Source organism: Cervus elaphus, chromosome 30 (genome assembly GCF_910594005.1).
Source record: "Cervus elaphus chromosome 30, mCerEla1.1, whole genome shotgun sequence".
Taxonomy (NCBI): Eukaryota; Metazoa; Chordata; class Mammalia; order Artiodactyla; family Cervidae; genus Cervus; species Cervus elaphus.
Window position 1 is genome coordinate 70,837,990 of NC_057844.1, and position 15,053 is coordinate 70,853,042.

Below are 15,053 nucleotides of genomic sequence, written 5' to 3' on the forward strand. Positions count from 1 at the left end.
ATTAAATATTCAAACCAACAGCAAGTTAATAGTCAAAAATGTGTCATGCCAGGGTAAGGAAATTCAAAGAAGTGGGGCAAGGGAAAACATCACATAAATGACAGAAAATTCTCTAGAATGAACCTGTCCATGTAAAAAGTTAGCAAATTCTCCAGGGCTCTGTTACCTGCATTCATGCTGCAGCATTAAAATGACATAATCACCAATAAATAATCATTCTCACATTCTGGGGCTTCCCTGGTGGCTCAGACAGTAAAGAATCTGCCTGCAATGTGGAAGACTCAGGTTCAGTCCCTGGGTTGGGACGATCCCCTGGAGAAGGGAATGGCAACCCACTCTGGTATTCTTGCCTGGAGAATTCCATGGACAGAGGAGCCTGGCAGCTAACAAGTCTGTGGGGCTGCAAAGAGTCAGACATGACTGCATGAATCTCTGTCTTCTGTCTTCTTCTCACATTCCGACTCTGTATTTTCATAAACACTTTACTATGAAACTTCCTTATTTTATTGGCCTGATCTCATCACATCTTTCAGTTAACAATGAAAAACTACTATTGTCTCCACTTAGTAGATGTTCCCTAAGACCAGAGGAATAAAATGAACACTGGAGGGTAATTAGTGTAATTACACCACTAGATCACTAGTAGAATTTGATCCCACAGCTTTAACATCTAATTTAGTGCTCTGCTAAGGACAGGATAATGTGTCTTGTCGTTCAGGGTTTTAAGGAAAAAGCTAAAATGGAGACATGGCATTATATTGTTGGTTTTCATTATCATCAATTAACAAACATTGTAAGTGCACACATATCATCAATGTTCTTCTAGGAGGTAAACAAAATCAGTTAAACTCTTAAGCTCCTCTTAATTACTTGCAATGCTCTAAATGTACACATATGGATACCAATGCTAACAAGTTAATGACATTTAATATTAATAGATTACCTCTTCTAAGGCATTCCACAGTTCCACATTTGTATGTTCATTTAAAGGATCCAGATTATTCCTTATTGATCCAGTGAATAAAACAGGTTCCTAAACACCCAAAAATAGGGAATATTATTACCTTAACCTTTTCCTGTTATATCCCAATGCTTACAGAACAGAAATAAAATATGAAATACCAAAATTCACTGTAATTATTAATAATAAACTCACAAAAGTATGTTTAGAAAAAATTATCTATAAAATAATTTTCCATGTACAAAGTATGCTACAAAATATCCTCCAGACTATTGAACATTGATGAAAGAAGAAAGTGTTGAAGAAGTTTTTATCTTAAGACAAAAAAAAAAAACCTAGAAAAAAATTAAAAACATAAAAATTAAAAAAAGAAAAGAAAAAAACTGAAGAAGAGAAAAGAGGATTTGATTTTTTTTTAATGCCTTCCTGGGAATATCAGCTTAAGCACAAACACACAAACTGAGGATAAAACTACTTGAGAAACTTTATATCAAGACTGACATAAATTAGTTGTCAATCCTACTGTGACTGAGAAATATCAATAGGTGGCCACAGGACTGGAAAAGGTCAGTTTTTCATTCCAATCCCAAAGAAAGACAATGCCAAAGAATGCTCAAACTACTACACAATTGCACTCATCTCACATGCTAGTAAAGTAATGCTCAAAATTCTCCAAGCCAGGCTTCAGCAATACGTGAACCGTGAACTTCCAGATGCTCAAGCTGGTTTTAGAAAAGGCAGAGGAACCAGAGATCAAATTGCCAACATTTGCTGAATCATCGAAAAAGCAAGAGAGTTCCAGAAAAACATCTACTTCTGCTTTATTGACTATGCCAAAGCCTTTGACTTGTGTGGATCACAATAAACTGTGGAAAATTCTGAAAGAGATGGGAATACCAGACCACCTGACCTGCCTCTTGAGAAACCTGTATGCAGGTCAGGAAGCAACAGTTAGAACTGTTCCAGACTGGTTCCAAATAGGAAAAGTAGTACGTCAAGGCTGTATTTTGTCACCCTGCTTATTTAACTTATATGCAGAGTACATCAGGAGAAACACTGGACTGGATGAAACACAAGCTGGAATCAAGATTGCTGGGAGAAATATCAATGACCTCAAATATGCAGATGACACCACCCTTATGGCAGAAAGTGAAGAAGAACTAAAGAGCCTCTTGATGAAAGTGAAAGAGGAGAGTGAAGAAGTTGGCTTAAAGCTCAACATTCAGAAAACTAAGATTATGGCATTCAGTCCTATCACTTCATGGCAAAAACATGGGGAAACAGTGGAAACAGTGGCTGACTATATTTTTCTGGGCTCCAAAATCACTGTAGATGGTGATTGCAGCCATGAAATTGAAAGATGTTTACTCCTTGGAAGGAAAGTTATGACCAACCTAGACAGCATAATAAAAAGCAGAGACATTACTTTGCCAACAAAAGTTTGTCTAGTCAAGGCTATGGTTTTTCCAGTAGTCATGTATGGATGTGAGAGTTGGACTATAAAGAAAGCTGAGCACTGAAGAACTGATGCTTTTGAACTGTGGTGTTGGAGAAGACTCTTGAGAGTCCCTGGGACTACAAGGAGATCCAACCAGTCCATCCTAAAGGAGATCAGTCCTGGGTGTTCATTGGAAGGACTGATGTTGAAGCTGAAACTCCAACATTTTGACCACCTGATGTGAAGAACTGACTCTTTGAAAGGACACTGGTGCTGGGAGGGATTGGAGGCAGGAGGAGAAGGGGACAACAGAGGATGAGATGGCTGGACGGCATCACCAACTCGATGGACATGAGTTTGGGTAAACTCCAGGAGTTGGTGATGGACAGGGGGGCCTGTTGTGCTGTGGTTCAAGGGGTCGCAAAGAGTCAAACAAGACTGAGCAACTGAACTGACTGACTGAACCACAAGTCATAAATCTAATAGCCAGAGGAAATTTTTAAATATGGGTACTGAATGTGCTAAAAATTTTTTCCTATATTTCCTGAATGGGATACCTTTGAATAAAATGGTTTTAAATGTAGTAAAATACACATGAAATTTACTAGCTTAACCACCTTTAAGTGTACAGTTCAGTGATATTAAATACATTCACACTGTTTTACAACTATCACCACCTTCCAGCCACAGATCTCCTTTCATCTTGCAGAACTGAAATTCTGTACCCATTAAACAACAAATGCCCCCTCTCAGCAGCTCCTGGCACCCACCATTCTACATCCAGTATCCATGAATTTAGTACTCTAGGCACCTCCTATTAGTAGAATCTTATAATATTTGTCCTTTGTGACTGGTTTAATCCACTTAGTTTAATTTCCTCAAGGTTCATCTGTGTTGTAGTATGTGTCAGAATTTTCTTCTTTTTTAAGGCCAAATAATATTTCACCATATGTATATGCACCACACTTTATTGATTCATCTGTCAATGGACTCTTGGGTGCCTCTGCCTTTTTGCTGTTGAGAATAATGTTGTTATAACATGCATGTAAAGGTCTCTCTTCAAGACCTTTCTTCCAGTTCTTTTGGGTTTATACTCTAAAGTAGAATTGCTAGGCCATATGATAATTCTATCTTTAACTTTTCTGAGGAATCACCAACTTGATTTCTATAGTGTCTGTACTATTTTACATTCCTATAAGCAATGAATAAGGTTTCTAATTTCTCTACATCTTTGCCAACACTTTTCATTCTCTTTCTCTCCGTCTTCTCTTTGATAGCAGACATCTTAAGGGTTGTGAGGTGGCATTTCACTATAGTCTGAAAAGAATATCTTGGCTTCAAAAGTACTTGTAGTAATTCCAGGTATTTTAGAGGCCACAGGTAGGTGGCAACAGTTGAACCCAAGCTCATGTTCTCCTTCCCTTAGGGTGCCATATTCTTTATGGTTCCTAATAAACAGGCATTTCAGGGCACATTACAGCCACATTTCAGGAAGCACAATTGCCTGGCTCATTTTGTCTCATCTTCTCTCTGTTTTTCATCTCAAGAGGGTATTTTTCTGAGCTTCCTTTGATGGGCAGATGATTATCGAGTATATTAAAAAAATAAAATTCTTTTTAAAAGAATCAGTAAGTCTGCCAAAGCAGAGGGCAAGATGGAAGATGAGGACACGGGATCTAGGTTGACTTTGGCTATATACCTGGAGGATAGTAATTTCTCAGGAAATATTCACCAAATTATGTTGAATGAGTTAACCATAAGGAATGACAGGAGTGTCTACTGTGCATATAATCCAGTCTCCAAAACACTTCCTGAAAGTTATACTTCTTTAAGACACAGAAGAAAAGAAAACAGAATCAGAATCCAGGATAAGATGGCCAATTCAATGTTCCACCATCACAGCAGTCACATCTGGATCTACATGAAGCACTTCACACTTAGTGACCTAGTTTTGTCCTCACAACAGCTCAAGGGGTTGGTACTGTTAGTTACCTTGTAAGAGAAAACTGAGGTACACAGAGACAGAATTCTGAGTCCCCTGCTCTACCTCACTATTCTGTACTGCCTCCCTGGTGAAAATTATCACTAATGGATGAATTGTCAAAGTCTCCTCAAAGCATCTATATACCCTGTAATTCTCAAAGCTCTACAGTTTCACAGAAAGCCCTCCAAGGAGATAATCACCCTTGAAAAGATGTCCTCATTTCCCACAGCAAAATTCCATCTGTAAGACACTTAAAAGTCATGTTTCCCTATAGGAACCTCTCCAGCACTAAACAAACCATTTATCCTTTTGTTCTCATAATTATGTGGTCATCAGTGGATAAAACTGTGGCAACTGGGAAGACTGAATCCAGAAATCTATCTCAGTAAGTTATTAAATCACATACACACAAAACTAATGAATGAACAAAGAAACAAAACATGGTATCTGATGAAAATGTCTATTGAAAATACCTGATGCTAAAAATGTGCTCTATTGGGAAAAAAAAGGATCAACCCTTTCATGTAATTTGGAAAAAAAAATCGAATTAAAAGCAATTAAACCGAGATACTTTATAAAAAGAACATGTGAGATGCTCTGATGTGCATACCTGAGGTGCAACTGACATTTTCTTCCTTAAATCATGAAGTCCAATGGTGGTTGTCCAGATCCCATCAATCAAAATGTCACCTTCGGGTTCTGACAATCTAAAAAGAGCCGCGATGAGGGAACTCTTTCCAGCTCCTGTTCTTCCCACAATGCCATGCTGTTAAGAGACCAAGGGGGATTAAGATTTAACAGGATGCAACAAACCTAGGAGAAACCCTGATTGTTGAAGATCAATTTTCAAAGTTCTGTTATACATAAAGTGTAGCCTATACTTTCTCAAGCATGGTCTTGGTGATATTTGGGGCCAGTTAATTCATTGTTGGGGGTCCAGGTCATGTATACTGTAAGATGTTTAACAGTAGTCATGAACTCTACCCACTAGATACCAGATTCAGCCCCCAAATTGCGGCAACTAAAAATGGCAGATACTCTCAAATGTCCCTGGTTGAGACCACTATCAACCCAAGCATATATAAGATAAACTAGAGTGATTTTTATGCTTTCTTACAATGTCATGTAGTTTTATTCAGATTTCCCTGAAGGAATGCTTAATATGCTGCAAATTGTTTGCTCTGTGATTATCACATAGTATCCATTATGGTATGTTAAAGGGGGAGACATTTATGTGTGTGTGGTCTATGTGTATACATGTGTATGGATGTGTGTAACTAACATTCGTAAATAAAGCAAGAAGATGACTTAAAAAAAATCTGCTGGCAGTGAAAAAATGGCAGTTTCCTAAGTGCTGCATTAGAAGTCAGTTTTTAAATAAGCTTTATTCCTACTACCTGAATAATTTGACCTTGAGAATTACATGGGTAATTTTACATAGACGTCAAAAAGTCACAAGTGTCATACACAAACAAGTACTCACTTTCTCAGGGATCTTTTAGGAGGAATTATTCTTTAGTAGAAAAATGAAATCATTTCCTGATATTAAATATCTTAATTATATTCTGTGTTGAAACATCTTAAAATATAAAATACAGAATCTTAAAAGACAGAGGCCAGGAGACAAGATGCACATAATGAAATTAAAAACAACACAAACAAAATTTTCTACTTACATGAGACTTTTCAAGGGAGCAGTACAAAAGACATTTTATTAACAAATAAATACTTACAACTGAACCTTGGAAAAATACAAGTCAATTGTCAGTCTATTTATTAAAACCAAAGCAGAGACAAATTAAGTGACTAACAGTAAGATTAAAGAATCTATACAGTGCAGGTCAAATGCTGGTAAGGAATAAAACTGCATTCAAATATGCATGCAGAAACTGGCCCTTTTTACCTCCAGGCTCCTCTGTGCATGGAATCCTCCAAGCAAGAATAGAACAGTGGGCTGCCATTTCCTACTCTGGGGGATCTTCTCAACCCACTGATGAAACCCAGATCTGCCTTGCAGGAAGATTCTTTACCGTCTGAGCCACCAGGGAAGCCCAACTGCAAATTCCCTGAAGGAAGCTTCCCAAGAGATGATTTCATCTCTATTTAGAATCTGGAATTGATGAGGGTATAAGACATGATTTTGATCATTTGTAAATCAATAAAATTTTAAAACTCATAGCTTTAAAGAGAACAGGTAAATCTTTCTGAGCAATATGATCAGAATTCTTGGAACTTTTCATATTTTCTGATTTGAATCACATTTTCTGATTTAAATCTCTAATGTTTCCCATCTTAGTCTGTCAAATCAGTCATGGCATTTCAAAGAATTTAGAGATTAAACATAAGAAAAAGTGGGTTTGGCTAATTTTATCTTATAAAGATAATACAACCTCTATAAGATATTTTGTTATTGTTGTTTAGTCACTCAGTCATGTCCAACTCTTTGCAACCCCATGGACTGCAGCACACCAGGCTTCCCTGTCCTTCATCATCTCCTGGAGCTTGCTCAAAATCATGTCCATTGAGTCGGTGATGACATCCAACCAACTCGTCCTCTGTCATTCCCTTCTCCTCCCATCAGTCTTTCCCAGCATCAAGGTCTTTCCCAGTGAAATGACTCTTCTCATCAGGTAGCCAAAGTACTGGAGCTTCAGCTTTAGCATAAGTTTTTCCAATGAATATTCAGGGTTGATTTCTTTTAAGATTGACTGGTTTGATCTCCTTCTGTCCAAGGGACTCTCAAGAGTCTTCTCCAACACCACAGATTGAAAGCATCAATTCTTTGGTGCTCAGCCTTCTTTATGATCCAACTCTCACATCCATAAATGACTATTGGAAAAACTATAGCTTTGATTATATGGCCCTTTGTTCGCAAAGTAATGTCTCTGCTTTTTAATACATTGCCTAGGTTTGTCATAGCTTTTCTTCCAAAGAACAAGCGTCTTTTAATTTCATGGCTGCAGTCACTGACCACATTGATTCTGGAGCCCGACAAAATACAGCCTGTCACTGTTTCCATTGTTTCCTTATCTATTTGCCATGAAGTGATGGGATTGGATGCCATGATCTTCATTTATTGAATGCTGAGTTTTAAACCAGCTTTTTCACTCTCCTCTTTCATTTTCAAGAGGCTTTTTAGTTCTTCTTTGCTTTCTGCTATAAGAATGGTATCATTTGAATATCTGAGGTTATTGATATTTCTTGCGGCAATTTTGATTCCAGCTTGAGCTTCATCCTGCCTGGCATTTCGCATGATGTGTTTTACATATAAGTTGAATTAGCAGAGTAGCAATATACAGCCTTGACATATTCCTTTCCCAATTTTTAACCAGTCTGTTGTTCCATGTCCACTTCTACCTCTTGTTTCTTGACCTGCATACAGGTTTCTCAGGACATTTTGTAATTTATTTTAAACCCTAATCAGTATAATACAGATAGGCCATTCTCTACACACAGGCAGGTCATAGTGTGTACATATGTGACTCATGTACATATTATGGCAGTTCTGTGGTTAAGATTCTGTGCTTCCACTGTAGGAAGTGTGAATTCAATCCCTCATCAGAGGACTAAGATTCCACATACTGCATGGCCACAGGCCCCCCAAAAAGAAAAAGGCAACTCAAAGGAAATTTGGCTCTGGCTATCCTACAGTTCAGTCATCAAAACTATAGTCTGAATGTGTTTTCTGGGTAACCAAAGGGTTTTACCAATTGCCTGTGGAGAGTGTCACCAGTATCAATAAGCTTACATCCTTCAATCTAAAGACACTTGGAGGGCTTCCCTGGTGGCTCAGGCGTAAAGAACCTGTCTGTCAGTGCAGGAGACACGGGTATGATCCCTGGTCCAGAAGAATCCCACATGCCACAACTACTGAAGCCCTCACACCCTATAGACTGTGCTCTGTAACAGGAGAGGCCACCACAATGAGAAACCCAGGCACATGACTAGAGGAGTCCCCATTCACCACACCTAGAGAAAAGCCCGAGCAGCAACAGAGACCCAGCTCAGACAAAAATAAATAAATAAATAAAATTATAAAGACACTTGGATAAAAAATTATTTATTTGATTTGAAATGGCCCCTTTCTGTTTTTCCAACCAGGTTGGTCTCTGATGATGACACCAACTTGTTAGACACTTGCACCTGGATTTCTCTGCGCACATCAAACTCAACATAATCAACACTCAATGCCCCACACAAAACAAGCCCTTCCTCTGTCTCCTCCAATTTACTCTCACTACTTCTCTCCCAGGCTCAGGGGCTGAACCATCCATCTTACTTCCCTGAGTCCAGCATGGTGACAAGCCCTGAAGACTCTACTCTTGCAATGTTTCATGACTCAGTTCCTCATTTTAAGATCCACAGTCAGCACTGGAGTGCCAGGCCACATTGCCTTTTAAAAAACAAGTTGATACAAACTTTATTTTATGATTTATAAAGAACAATACAGCATACTAATGCATATATATGGAATTTAGAAAGATGATATCTATATGCGAGACAGCAAAAGAGACACAGATGTATGGAACAGTCTTTTGGACTCTGTGGGAGAAGACGAGGGTGGGATGATCTGAGAGAATAGCATTTAAACATGTATAGTATCATATGTGAAACAGATTGCCAGTCCAGGTTCAATGCATGAGACAGGATGCTCAGGGCTGGTGCACTGGGATGGCCCAGAGGGATGGGATGGGGAGGGAGGTGGGAGGGGGCTTCAGGATGGGGAACACATGTAAACCTATGGCTAATTCATGTCAATGTATGGCAAAAACCACTACAATATTGTAAAGTAATTAGACTCCAATTAAAATAAAAAATTAAAAAAATTTTAAAAAATTAAAAATTCAAATATGTTTTATGATTATGATCCTTAATCATAATCAGTGCAAATGAATCTGAAAAATAAATAAATACTAGCTATACTCAGCACTCTGAATAAAACTTTTACTTTTTAGACTTCTGTATGTGTTCTTAAAGACAAGTTCACATATATAAACAAAATGGGATTAATATGAACATACTGTTATGTGTTTTCATTTAGTATTTCAAAAGAATATTTATCTTAGTGGCTACAAAATATTACAGTATATATGATCATTTAACAAACCCCCTACTGCTGGATATTTAGGCAGTTTCCAATAATTTGTTATTATAAATAACTCTGCTAAATATCCTTGAAGCTAAATCTTTTTTTTGCAAACAATCTCAAACATTTCCTTCAGATAAATTCTCAGATGTGGAACTGCTGAGAATCAAGTATGAACATTTTCAGAGAAAGCTGTTAAGCTGTTAATCTACTCTCCAGAAATATGATACCGTTTTCTACTCTCTCGCTTCCCTGCATATTCACAAACCTGTGTTATATCTTTGTTTTACTCAACAACAGTTTGATTCCAAGAAGTGGAATCACTTTCCCGGGACATTTTGCTGGAGACACAACAGCTCCAGGCTCCCTGCCTCCCACATCTGCCCACTCTGGTCCACGTGCTCTCACTTCTCAAATTAAACTCCCAAAGGCTGGCTCTGAGCTCATCACTCCACCCCAGGACGTCTCTTCTACAAACTGTTCCCACTGCCCTCACTATCCTTCATGTCCACAAGTCACCTTCCTTGGGTGGCTCGGGAGTTGTCAGGGTTGAACATGAAAATGTCTGCCGCACACCTGGCAGCTGATTTTCCTGAATGCTCGGCAGGTGCCTAGTCTTCACTCACTGGATCAGGGCATCACGCTTTTGCTTGTGTTGACCCCATCTCCTAAAAGAACTTTCACATGCATTTCTGCTGAATGCATCTCCACCTACTGAAACCCTAACTACATGTCACTAAGTCTGTCTCACATGCCTAAATCCTTGGAAATGCTCTCCCTGTCCCTCATGTGGGCTTGTCCCAACCCTAACTGATGCTATGTCATTTTTGTAAAAACCTCTATAAAAATTCTGACCTCTTTCTAGCTTGCAAAGCTAATATGGCCATTTTCTTGTTTCTTCAGATGAACTGTACATGTTGGCAGCAGAATCTGTATTGGATTTGACTGTCTTATTTGTATTACCTGTGGTGTCCTGAGAAAAAGAAGTTTCCATTGGGAACTTAGATTTTTAACTCAGGCCAGAGAAATTTATGGAAAATCTATTACCATATTATTTAGGTATATGATAAACCATACAGAGAAAGACACAACAGATGGATCCTACAGCTATAGATACAACTTCAAATGGCCAACACCTCTTTTCTCATGGAATAAACAATCTTTGCAGTATAAGTGGTTATGGTAATTTTACACCTGATGAAAATGATGGCCATCTTTATCCAAGCAATTACTCTGATCCCCATGCTGGGTGCTTAACATGTCTTATCTTGTTTCAGTTGTACAACAACCCTACAAGCTACATCCTATCGCTTCCATTTTGCAAAAGAAAAGATTGAGGCTTAGTTAGATGAACTAGTCTGCCTGAAATTTCAGAGCCCATAAGTCACAGGATGGGACTCAAATCCACATCCTTGGGCTCTTCTCCATCTGCTGATGGCCTCCTTATCACCTGGATGGCCTGACACCTTATCATATCCCTCTGTGTAACTAGAACAGAGAAAGTGGGGAGAAGTGTAGCTGTAGTTAAAGGTACAAGCCTAACATCCTATGGCCAGTGAGTTAAAGCATGATGTGGATACAGGCATGTTCGTGGTGAGTGGGAAGCAAGAATGTGCCTGAGGGCAGGTGGGCCGGCTGTCAGCAGGAAGAACCAGCACCCACAGCTGGGCTGAGAAAAACCTGCAGCTGAGTGGGGCACATGGTGCCTGGGGAACAGATCAGACAGACCTCATGCCCTGCTTTGGGCAGCAAGATTCACATTTCATCCCATCAGGTGGTGAAAGAGCTGCACATACACTGCTACACTTGGCTTTTTCTGACTCCAAGTCCAGGCAGGGCTGAGACTGAGGGAAATCCCTCCAGTCCCCGCAGAAGGCTTGAGTGGGGAAGTTGGGAGCAGGATGAAAATGGCCCGTGATGAAGACAGACTCCACTGAAAATATGCAAATAAAAAATGCAGTAGAATCACACAGAATTAGATTATACTGTAAAGGCCTGATTTATAGAATATAAATGTAAGTAAATCTGTAGGGTATGTGGCACAGAGCTTTCTAGAGCCTCGTTTTCAGTCGCAACAGGAGTTTGGGTGATTCATGAACTCAGTGTCAAACTGTCAAAAGACGTTTAATGGAAAGCACAGACTATCAGTCATCAAAACCTGCCCATGGAAGAGAAAGGACTTTATTAGGAGGTCCAGTTTAAACGCAATGCTGAGAAAGTGAGCTGAATTGGCCTGAGACTCTGCATTTCTAAGAAGCTCCAGGAGATGCATTTGCAACTGACTTTGGCATTACAGTCTGAATCATAAGGGATTATGAAGCTGGCAGGGGAAGGGGGACAAGCTGAGTGTGAAGGGAGGGGTTTGTAGGAAAATACTATGTTAAAAAGGAGAAAAGTAGGAAACTAGCACATTATAGCAAGGTCTCGTAAGCATCTATAAAAATGTATTATCCAAGTAATAGCCATGAGCAAAAACAAAATCAATCTACCTCAAGAGCTGGAAAATGCTTTAATATGACCCAGGACTCTCTAAAATGATCAAATCAACCACAAAATCATCTAAATGTAAAATGCAGCCCATGTTCAGAATCTAACCAGGAAGCCTAGGGTGCTATGTACCTCATGCTGATTTTTTTTTTTTTTTTTTTTTTAAGTTTTGGCTGTGCTGGGTCATCGTTGCTTTCTGCAGGCTGTCTCTAGTTGTGATGAGAAGGAGCTACTCCTTGTTGCAGTGCACAGACTTCTCATTGAGGTATTTTCTTTTGTTGCTGAGCACAAGCTTTAGTAGCTGTAGCACGTCGACTCAGCAGTTGTGGCGCACAGGCTCAGCTGCTCTGCGGCAAGTGGCATCTTTTTGGTTCAGACCAAGGATTGAACCAGTGCCCTCTGCATTGGTAGGTGAATTCTTATCCACTGCACCACCAGGGAAGTCCTGGTTCTTTATTTTCACTTGTTATTTCTTCCATGGATTAAAATTCTGCGTAGTACCTATTACACTTTCCTATTTTCTGTAACTTCCAGGAATCGTGACAGCAGATGAAATGAGGGAAAGAGAATAAAGCCCCACTTCTGCTGGGCTGGCTCACTCCCATGTCCCCTCCCTCACTCACAATAGCCTCTCTCAATCAAATCCAACACCAAAGGGTTTTTCTAGAGTGACGGGGGTGGTTACCGGTGAGCAGGAGAGGAAACCTGTGATGGGCACAAGTGGAGTGAAATGGCTTCATGAACATGCTGCCCGGGTTTCATCTCCCCACACAGAAATGAAGCTAATGGCGCTACTGTGTCAAGCTGCTACAGTTATTAAATCAGTCTCCAAATTTAATTTGCCTTCAAACATTTTAGAATCTCAATAATCCTATGATTTGCAGGGTTTAAGAAGGAAGAATAAGAATCTGTTATGTTCCTAAGTTATATTACAGAGTTTCTTAGATAATTAATATTTTATGACTTTGCGGAAAATTTAAGACAAGTGTAGGTTAACAGAATTACATTTACAATAGAAAATCTGACTGACACATTGTCTGAGAGTAAACAAACATCGCCTTCTGAGCTCTCAGGGACAAAATTGTATCAAGAGCTGTGGTGAATGTTTTCCTGACATGGCAGTTCACCTTCTTCCTGACCTACACTGGAACTGGAAATAATAGGAGCCAGCTTTTGCCCTGTGACTAACTGAAGCTGTTCCCTGGGTAGCATTTGGGGATTAAGTTGAATATTTATTTTTTCATTTTCATTTTCATGTTACAAGGGTATCATTCATTAAATTACATCTATAGTCCACTAGATGGGTCTGTGATGGTGAGAGTTTTAAAGAGCAGTTTTTTCGGTTATTCACAGAGTTGTCCAGTGGGTGTGTGTGTGTGTGTGTGTGTGTTGGTTCCTGGTTGCTCACACCTGTGTATTACTCACTCACCCTCTCATCCAGCAATCCCTCAGTACCCTCTCTGTGCCCTGCAGAATGACACTTTCTGGGGGACAAAGATGAAAACAAGATGCTTCCTGATTTTAAAAAGCTTCAAGGTACTGTGAGATACAGACTTCAAATTACAAAGCATGCCACAGGTGCTATCTTTTAATTATGATAAAATTCACATAACATAAAATTTAACTAGTTAACCATCTTAAGTGGATAGTTTGGTGGTCATATTATTGTGCAACCAAGCTCGAGAATTTATTTTTTTGCCTCGTAAAACTGATATTCTATACCCTTTAGACAAACAACTCCTCACCACCCCTCCCGCAGACCCTGGAGACCACCATCCTACTTCCTGTCTTCTTGAATTTGTCAGCTCTAGAAAACTCACATAAGTGGAATCAGAGTTTTTATTTCTTTTGTTTCTGGTTTATTTCATTTAGCAAGATGTCCTCAAGGTTTATCCACAGGTCAGAATTTTCTTCCTTTTCAAGACTGAATAATATTTCATTGTAAGGATTTAGTTCATTCCAACTTTTGCCTGCTATGACCACAGGTGTACTGTAAATGTGATGTTAAAAGAAAATATGACACTGAGGAAAAATTGAGGGTCTCAAAGATGCATCAGAGTTGACTCAGAAAATGAGGAGACTTTCACTATCCAGATGATAGAGGGGGTGGGTCTCTCAGGTTGACGGGCAGACTACACACTGGAAGCTGGGAGGATGTAGTGCTTTGGGAGCACCTACACACAACCCAAGTGCAGGGGTGTGTGTATGTAAATCAGGAGACATACTGGCTGCAGAGGGAGATGGAGCAAGGGCTTCCTACCACCCTGTCTGTTCTGGTTTAGTCTTTTCTTCAAGAGTCTGCCCTGGTCTCAGTTGAAGGTCCCAATCTGAGCAAGAAAGGAACATCACCAGCAGACATGGATGCTGGCAGGTCCAGGTTACTAGCCTCTCTGTCTTCTCCAATGTGAATCTTCCCTGCTCCCTTCAATTTGCTTTCGACTCTGAGTGAGTCTCTGGGTCCTGTCTCCATCTGGGGCTCTGGTTCCTCACTCGTGACTGAGTCGTGATTCTGGCTCTTCTCTAGTGGCTACGAGCTCAACCCACAGCCTCTACTGGAGTGGGCTTGGGGCTGTGCTGTGGTTCTACCGGCAGCTCACCCAGGCCAGTAAAAGTCAGATCTGTGTTTCAGAAAGAAGCAGTCTGCAGGGTGGGGCAGGGCAATGGCAGTTCAGTGTCGGTGAATGAGGACAAGTCTACGGGAAGGGCCAATGGAGAGAGGAGGAGGCGGCAACCAGAGGGCACCATGGGAGGAGGAGGAGATCTCAGAATGCAAAGAAGAAAAGATGGAAAGGAGGGAAGGCAGGGGATGTTGGACAGTTAGTGACAGGGAGCCACGCTGATTTCCCAGACTTAGCATGAATCATCAGGTGTCCTATAGAGTGTCCTGGGTCAGGTTAAGATCAAGCACTGGAGCCCAGGACCCATCTACCACCATGAGGGAGCTCACTCCACAGGTAAAAATTGGTGTCCCTATTCCATGGTCAGTTTCCAAGAAAGATTCACCTATAAAGTCACTAATCTAATCTGCATCCATTAGGAACAAAGAGTCCCCCGACACACTGACAAGGAAGCCAATAGCAGATGTGGTGCTAAATCT

At 40.0% G+C, this 15,053-nt stretch overlaps 1 protein-coding gene across 4 annotated transcripts in view; it reads right to left on the reverse strand.

Annotated features, from left to right (window-relative positions):
- The window catches only part of LOC122686751 (ATP-binding cassette sub-family C member 4-like), a 2,082,459-nt gene that overhangs the window by 801,643 nt on the left and 1,265,763 nt on the right, over positions 1-15,053 (reverse strand). The gene's annotated exons all lie outside the window — the stretch shown is intronic.